A 9,506-nucleotide genomic window follows, 5' to 3' on the forward strand; every position below is an offset into this window, starting at 1 on the left:
TTTGTGGAAGCTACAATGGTCTTAGAGCCTACAGTGTTTTCAGAGGTCTTGGTGAAGATAGTGACAGGCACAGATGCTGTGGTGGTCTCAGCAGGTGTTGTGGTGACTGTGGAAGGCATAGATTCTTCAGATGTCCCAGAGGCGTGAATGGAGACTGTAGTGGTCTCTGAGGCTGGTGTAGATGTCAAGATGGTCCCAGAGGTCTGGATAGAGATTTGGGTGGTGTTAGCAATGGTAGTGGAAGGCTTGGTGGTCTCAGAGGCTGCTGTATTCTTAGAACCTGAGGTGGGTCTTGTGGTTGTCACAGAGTTTTGAGAGGAAACTGCAGGGACCTCAGAGGCTTCAGTAGCAGTCATAGTGTTCTCAGAGGCCACTGTAGTCTTGGAGCCTGACGTAGAGGCAGTGGTTGTCAGAGACCTTGTGGTGGAAGCTGAAACAACCTCAGAGGCTATTACAGAAGTTGTGATGGTATCAGAGGGTGTGGTGGAAACTGTGATAGGTGTCGATGTCATCGTGGAGGCTGTAAGTACCGATGCTGTGGTAGAGAGTGAGGTGTCTGCAGATGTTTTAGTGGAAGCTGTAGAGGATTCAGAGCCTGGGGAGGTTTCAGGAAATGTGGTGGAGGTCAGGATGGGGACAGACATTGTTATGGAGGGTGTGGTGACCTTAGATATTATACTGGAGGCTATTGTGGGCACAGATGCTGTGGTGGAAACCAAGGTGCTTCCAGATGCTATGGTGGAGCCCACTGTGATCACAGACTCTGCAGTGGTCCCAGAGGCTGTAAAAGAAGCTGTCATTGTCTCAGAGGCTGCGGTGGTGTGAGAGGCTGTGGGGCTGTGAGAGGCTGTAGTGATGTGAGAGGCTGTGGTGACGTGAGAGGCTGTGGTGGTATCAGAGGTTGTGGGGGTGTGAGAGGCTGTGGTGGTATCAGAGGCTGCAGGGATGTGAGAGGCTGTGGTGGTATCAGAGGTTGTGGGGGTGTGAGAGGCTGTGGTGGTGTGAGAGGCTGTAGTGGTGTGAGAGGCTGTGGTGGAGTGAGATGCTGCGGTGGTATCAGAGGCTACAAGGGTGTGAGAGGCTGTGGTGATATCAGAGACTGTAGGGGAGTGAGAGGCTGTGATAGTGTGAGAGGCTGCAGGGGAGTGAGAGGCTGTGGTGGTCTGAGAGGCTGCAGTGGTATCGGAGGCTGCAGTGGTGTGAGAGGATGTAGTGGTGTGAGAGGCTGCGGGGGTGTGAGAGGCTGTGGTGGTATCAGAGGCTGTGCTGGGGACCACAGTTGTCACCAACATTGTGTTAGAGGACATGATGATTTTTGGGGCTGTGCTGGAAGCTGTGGTAGTCTCAGAGACCATGTTTCTCTCAGAGATTGTGGTGGACGTCACAGTGGTCACAGACGCTGTGGTGGAGGATGTTGGGAGCTCAGAGACTTTGGCTTTGGTTGTGGTAGTAAGAGAGGCTGTGGTGGTATCAGAGGCTGCAGGGCTAAGAGAGGCTGTGGTAGTATGAGAGGCTGTCATGGTATCAGAGGCTGCAGGGGATTGAGAAGTTGTGGTGGTGTGAGAGGCTGTGGTGGTGTGAGAGGCTGTGGTGGTATGAGAGGCTGTGGTGGTGTGAGAGGCTGTGGTGGTATGAGAGGCTGTGGTGGCGTGAGAGGCTGTGGTGGCGTGAGAGGCTGTGGTGGTGTGAGAGGCTGCGGGGGTTTGAGAGGCTGTGGTGGTATCAGAGGCTGCAGGGGATTGAGAAGTTGTGGTGGCGTGAGAGGCTGTGGTGGCGTGAGAGGCTGTGGTGGTATGAGAGGCTGTGGTGGTGTGAGAGGCTGTGGTGGTATGAGAGGCTGTGGTGGTATGAGAGGCTGTGGTGGTGTGAGAGGCTGTGGTGGTATGAGAGGCTGTGGTGGTGTGAGAGGCTGTGGTGGCGTGAGAGGCTGTGGTGGTGTGAGAGGCTGCGGGGGTTTGAGAGGCTGTGGTGGTATCAGAGGCTGTGCTGGGGGCTGCAGTTGTCATCAACATTGTGTTAGAGGACGTGATGATCTTTGGGGCTGTGCTGGAAGCTGTGGTAGTCTCGGAGGCCATGTTTCTCTCAGAGATTGTGGCGGATGTCACAGTGGTCACAGACGCTGTGGTGGAGGACGTTGGCAGCTCAGAGTCTTTGGCCTTGGTTGTGGTGGTTTCTGAGGCGCTGGCGGTCTCCGAGCCCCTGGTAGAGGCCGTGATGGCCTTTGAGGTTGGGGTGCTCTCAGAGCCTGTGGTGGAGCCCACTGTGGACACAGACTCTGCAGTAATTACAAAGTCTGTGCTCACCTCAGAAGTCATGGCAGTGGTTGTTTTGATCTCAGAGGCCTGGGTTGTGGCCATGTTGGTCTGTGAAGTCTTGGAAGGGGCACTCGAGGTGGCAGACACGATGGAGTGAGAGGTTTGGATCGGAGCCAAGGTGTTGCGTGTGTATGTCCCAGTAGCACTTGTAGAAGCTGTGGTCAAGGATGTGGAGGGCTCAGAGGCTGAGGTGGACTCAGAAGATACACTCATCCCTGAAATAATCAATTTTGATTCAAGTATGGCACTGGCTTCTCTATCATGATATTTAATTAGGACCATTGTACGTAACTGTCTTGTTTCCTTTACATCACTAGGACTCCTGGAGTCTAGATTGCAGTTAACCTTTTATATGGAAACATATTTCAGAAACATATTTCCTCCTCATTTATTTATTTTCAGTGCTGGGAATCAAACTGGGCTACAACCCCAGCCCCTATTGGATTTTTCAAATATGGCTTTTATGGGTCTAGTTACTAGTTTAACTGAGTTTCTGTAAGGAATAAACAAATTGTCTCATCCATCTGCTTTACATTTTCTTTTTTCTTCTGCATATTTGCTAATCAGTGTGCTTAGCTCTTCATTTGGCATTTTACCTGCCCATGATCTTCAAATCTAACCCAGAACAAACAAAGACTCCACATCATCTTTGTTCGTGTTTTGACAGTGAGAATATCTGGAGCTCAGATGAGGGGGAAATGTGTGGTTTGAAAGCCTCATTGATATCATCTGGGCCAATCCCTCCAAAGATTTCGCTTGACTGAGTGGAAGTAAACAGAAGGTCACATCAAAATGTGAGGGTACCTTGGGCAGGGATACTCCATTGCAAACCCTCCCCTGCTCACTCTCTGGGACTTTTAGTACATTGTGCCTTTCTGTGGAAACTCTGCAGGTCCCAATGCATGAACTGAGGGCAGAGGGTGGGAAGTTCACGTGAGGCTAGATTTTGTTGGGCTTCTTCAGAAGGTCAAGCTCAGAGCTGAAGGCAGTTCACAAGGGACAGACAAGGAAATGCTGTGGGGGGAAGTTGTCAGAATGATTTCTTTCTTTCTTATATTTAGTTACACTTTTAGTATGAAATACTAAAAGCAGCAGTAGGAATAGATTAAAGAATTAGTCTGAGGATATCGAATGCTAAGGATAAATTTAAGAATTAGAATAATCCTAGATTAAATTTCTTTCTGATATGCACTCTCTGCATCTGGTGCTTCTCACTAATTTATTTTAAAATATTCATTAAGAACCTTCTCTGAGTCATGAAACGTGCCAGCATGGGACACAGGGATTTTTTTTTTTTTAAATAAGAAGAAGCTGATGTTCAAATGATGGAGAAATGGTTATGAATCAGTAAACAGACATCTAAAACAAATAAACAAAAAAAAATCTATGAGTACCTGAACAGGACTCTTTCAGAAACCAAAAGGAAGAGGCACCCCAATCCCTTCCCCTTTCTCTCTTTTGCTGCCACCAAGTGAGCAGTTTTGTTCCACCATGTGCTCTGGCCTTGCCCTCTGGGCATGTTGGCTTAAAGAAGAAATGAATGACTGGAGCATCTTACCAAACCAGAGAAATACATAAAATCTGCTTTTTTAAAAATGGAAGCTAGACCGGAGCAGGAAGCCGCGACAGCCGCCCAGCCAGACCGGAGCAGGAAGCCGCGACAGCCGCCAGCCAGACTGGAGCAGGAAGGTGCCAGCCGCTCAGCCAGACCGGAGGAGGAAGTCCGGTCCCGCCCCGAGCGCTAGTCTCCAGGAAGCCCATCAACCCTTAAAACCCATCAAAGTGGGTGTGGCTACCAGCACAGTTGCGGCTGATCCAGGTACCCGGTTTCCAACTCCCCCACCCTTAGCTGCGATAACTCAAAATATTTCCCACAAGCTTTTGGGGATTGTAGCTATCAACACAAAACAACAACTGTAGAGGCACCTGGTTTCTACCTCAGAGACTAGAGTAGGGAAGATACAGGTGGAAGCTCATTTCCCTTCACACTGGCTATACCCACCACCCTGAATACAGAGGCTCAAACTAGGAATAGACAACGCTACCTACTGGAAGCAAGGAAAACAGTGTTCTGAGAGACTTTTTTTTTTCCTCTCTTTCTCTTTTCTTCTCTCTCTTCCACAACTTCAGCATATGTGAAACCAAGAACTGAGCATGAACAACTGAATTACCAAAGTAATATAGAGGAATTGCATATACCCCACCTCCCCCCATTTTCTTTTCTGTATTTCTATCTTACTTCCCTTTCCCTTCTCTTATTTCTCTTTTCTTCCTTGTTATTTCTTTTCTTTTCTTTTCTTTTTTAATTCATATTCTCTCTATACCACTTTCAATCTCCTAACTTTTGCTATCTATACATAGGGTAACTATCTAAATAGGAGGTTGAGTCTATACATTCTTCCATAAATTACCAGTCGAGTGGTTAGAGTTCTCCAAAGGAGCTAAGTTAGTTTAACCTCATTCCCTCATTCCTTTCTCTTTAAGTATAACATCCTTCGTCTGAAATTAAGTTTTCTATATGCCACCAGATATGGTACGCCTTTTATGAAACTAAGGAATATATTCTTAAGTAATAATTAAATCCAACATCTATAGTCTTAGAATCTAACTATAAATGTATTAATAATGAAAACTTGTCCTTAGATAATGTACTGTTGATATTGGGATCTGTTAACATTGTCTTTCTCCGAAAAAGAGGGATATTGGAGCTATTCAAGAACAATACAAATATATAAGGGGAAAAACATTAGCTCAACAGTTTCACAAAGCTAGAAAGAATCATGAGCAGTATGAAAAGACAAGGAAAGAAAGGACCACAAACAATACAGGTCAATTCAACATTAGATGAGGTAATATCTGCAGCTGATGGAATGTCAGACAAAGAGTTCAGGATATACATGCTTCAGATGATCTGGAGTCTCAAGGAAAACATTATTCATCAAATTCAGACAATGAAAAATCACTTGGACAATGAATTACATAAACAAATCCAAGAAGCAAAAGATCAACTCTATAGGGAGATAGAGGATATAAAAAACAAACAAACAGAAATCCTGGAAATGCAGGAAACAATAAACCAAATTAAAAACTCAAATGAGAGTATTACCAGCAGAGTAGAACACTTGGAAGATAGAACTTCAGACAACGAAGACAAAGTTTTTCAACTTGAAAAGAACATAGACAGCTCAGCGAGAATGTTAAGAAATCATGAGCAGAACATCCAAGAATTATGAGATAACATCAAGAAACCAAACCTAAGAGTTATTGGGATACAAGAGGGTACAGAGGTCCAAACCAAGGGAATGAGTAATCTATTCAATGAAATAATACTAGAAAACTTCCCAGACTTAAAGAATGAAAAAGAAATCCAAATACTAGAAGCCTACAGGACACCAAATATACAAAATCATAAGAGATCCACACCAAGACATATAATAATGAAGATGCCCAACATACAGAATAAGGAGAGAATCTTAAAAGCCACAAGAGAGAGGAAGCAGATTACATTTAAGGGTAAACCAATCAGGATAACTGCTGATCTTTCAACACAGACTCTGAAAGCTAGAAGATCCTGGAACAACATATTTCAAACGCTGAAAGAAAAAGGGTTCCAACCAAGAATCATGTATCCAGCGAAATTAAGCTTCAGGATTGAAGATGAAATAAAAATCTTCCACAATAAGCAAAAGTTAAAAGAATTTGCAGCTAGAAAACCAGCTCTTCAAAACATCCTTGGCAAAACATTATAGGAAGAGGAAATGAAAAATAACAATGAAAACCAACAACGGGAAGTAGGACAGTAAAGGAAAAACTAAGCATAGAGGAAAAACTAATCATGTTAAGTATCATACATAACCAAATATGGCTGGAAATACAAACCATATCTCAATAGTAACCCTAAATGTTAATGGCTTAAATGCACCAATCAAAAGACATAGGCTAGTAGAATGGATTAAAAAAAAAGATCCAACAATATGCTGCCTACAGGAGACTCATCTGATAGGAAAAGACATACACAGACTGAAGGTGAAAGGTTGGGAAAAATCATATCACTCATACGGACCCCGGAAGCAAGCAGGGGTGTCCATACTTGTATCAAATAAAATAGACTTCAAGCCAAAGTTAATCAAAAGGGATAAACAAGGACAATACATACTGCTCAAGGGAACCATACACCAACAAGACTTGACGATCATTAATATATATGCCCCAAACAATGGTGCAGCTACGTTCATCAAACAAACTCTTCTCAAGTTCAAGAGTCTAATAGACCACAACACAATAATCATGGGAGATTTTAATACACCTCTCTCACCAATGGACAGATCTTCCAAACAAAAATTGAATAAAGAAACCATAGAGCTCAATAATACAATAAATAACTTAGACTTAATTGATATATACAGATTATACCACCCAACATCAAGCGGATACACTTTCTTCTCAGCAGCACATGGATCCTTCTCAAAAATAGACCATATATTATGTCACAGGGCAAAGCTTAGCAATTACAAAGGAGTTGAGATACTACCGTGCATTTTATCTGATCATAATGGAATGAAATTGGAAATCAATAATAAAATGAGAAAGGAAAAACCCTACATCACATGGAGATTAAACAATATGCTACTGAATGAACAAAGGGTTACAGAAGACATCAAAGAGGAAATTAAAAAATTCTTAGAGGTAAACGAAAACTCAGAAACAACATATCGAAATCTTTGGGACACTATGAAAGCAGTACTAAGAGGAAAATTCATTTCATGGAGTTCATTCCTTAAAAGAAGGAAAAGCCAACAAATAAATGACCTCATACTACACCTCAAAGCCTTAGAAAAAGAAGAACAAATCAGCAGCAAATACAGTAGAAGGCAAGAAATAATTAAAATTAGAGCAGAAATCAATGAAATCGAAACAAAAGAAACAATCGAAGAAATTGACAAAACTAAAAGTTGGTTCTTTGAAAAAATAAATAAGATTGATAGACCACTAGCCACGCTAACAAAGAGAAGAAGAGAGAGAACCCAAATTACTAGCTTACGGGATGAAAAAGGCAACATCACAACAGACAATTCAGAAATACAGACGATAATTAGAAATTATTTTGAAACCCTATACTCTAATAAAATAGAAGATAGTGAAGGCATAGATAAATTCCTTGAGACATATGAACTACCCAGATTGAATCAGGAAGATATAAACAACCTAAACAGATCAATATCAAGGGAGGAAATAGAAGAAGCCATCAAAAGACTACCAACCAAGAAAAGCCCAGGACCGGATGGATATACAGCAGAGTTTTACAAAACATTTAAAGAGGAACTAATACCAATACTCCATAATCTATTTCAGGAGATAGAAAAAGAGGGAGAACTCCCAAATTCATTCTATGAGGCCAATATCACCCTGATTCCCAAACCAGAGAAGGACACCTCAAAGAAAGAAAACTACAGACCAATATCCCTAATGAATTTAGATGCAAAAATCCTCAATAAAATTCTTGCAAATCGTATACAAAAACATATCAAAAAGATTGTGCACCATGATCAAGTAGGATTCATCCCTGGGATGCAAGGCTGGTTCAATATACGGAAATCAATAAACGTTATTCACCACATCAATAGACTTAAAGATAAGAACCATATGATCATCTCGGTGGACGCAGAAAAAGCATTCGACAAAATACAGCATCCCTTTATGTTCAAAACATTAGAAAAACTAGGGATAACAGCAACTTACCTCAAAATTATAAAAGCTATATATGCTAAGCCTCAGGCTAGCATCATTCTAAATGGAAAAAAACTGAAGGCATTCCCTCTAAAATCTGGAACAAGACAGGGATGCCCTCTCTCACCACTTCTATTCAATATAGTTCTCGAAACACTGGCCAGAGCAATTAGACAGACGAAAGAAATTAAAGGCATAAAAATAGGAAAAGAAGAACTTAAATTATCACTGTTTGCGGATGATATGATCCTATACCTAGAAGACACAAAAGGGTCTACAAAGAAACTACTAGAGCTAATAAATGAATTCAGCAAAGTGGCTGGATATAAAATCAACACGCATAAATCAAAGGCATTCCTGTATATCAGCGACAAATCTTCTGAACTGGAAATGAGGACATCTACCCCATTCACAATATCCTCAAAAAAAATAAAATACTTGGGAATCAACCTAACAAAAGAGGTGAAAGATTTATACAATGAAAACTACAGAACCCTAAAGAGAGAAATAAAAGAAGATCTCAGAAGATGGAAAAATATACCCTGTTCATGGATAGGCAGAACTAACATCATCAAAATGGCAATATTACCAAAAGTTCTCTATAGGTTCAATGCAATGCCAATCAAAATCCCAACGGCATTTCTTGTAGAAATAGATAAAGCAATCATGAAATTCATATGGAAAAATAAAAGACCCAGAATAGCAAAAGCAATTCTAAGCAGGAAGTGTGAATCAGGAGGTGTAGCGATACCAGATTTCAAACTGTACTACAAAGCAATAGTAACAAAAACAGCATGGTACTGGTACCAAAACAGGCGGGTGGACCAATGGTATAGAATAGAGGACACAGAAACCAATCCACAAAATTACAACTATCTTATATTCGATAAAGGGGCTAAAAGCATGCAATGGAGGAAGGATAGCATCTTCAACAAATGGTGCTGGGAAAACTGGAAATCCATATGCAATAAAATGAAACTGAATCCCCTCCTCTCGCCATGCACAAAAGTTAACTCAAAATGGATCAAGGACCTTGATATAAAATCAGAGACTATGTGTCTGATAGATGAAAAGGTTGGCTCCGATCTACATATTGTGGGGTCGGGCTCCAAATTCCTTAATAGGACACCCATAGCACAAGAGTTAAAAACAGGAATCAACAAATGGGACTTACTTAAACTAAAAAGTTTTTTCTCAGCAAGAGAAACAATAAGAGAGGTAAATAGGGAGCCTACATCATGGGAACAAATTTTTACTCCTCACACTTCAGATAGAGCCCTAATATCCAGAGTATACAAAGAACTCAAAAAATTAAACAATAAGAAAACAAATAACCCAATCAACAAATGGGCCAAAGACCTGAACAGACACTTCTCAGAGGAGGACATACAATCAATCAACAAGTACATGAAAAAATGCTCACCATCTCTAGCAGTCAGAGAAATGCAAATCAAAACCACCCTA

The sequence above is a fragment of the Callospermophilus lateralis genome, chromosome 6, assembly GCF_048772815.1.
Source record: "Callospermophilus lateralis isolate mCalLat2 chromosome 6, mCalLat2.hap1, whole genome shotgun sequence".
Taxonomy (NCBI): domain Eukaryota; kingdom Metazoa; phylum Chordata; class Mammalia; order Rodentia; family Sciuridae; genus Callospermophilus; species Callospermophilus lateralis.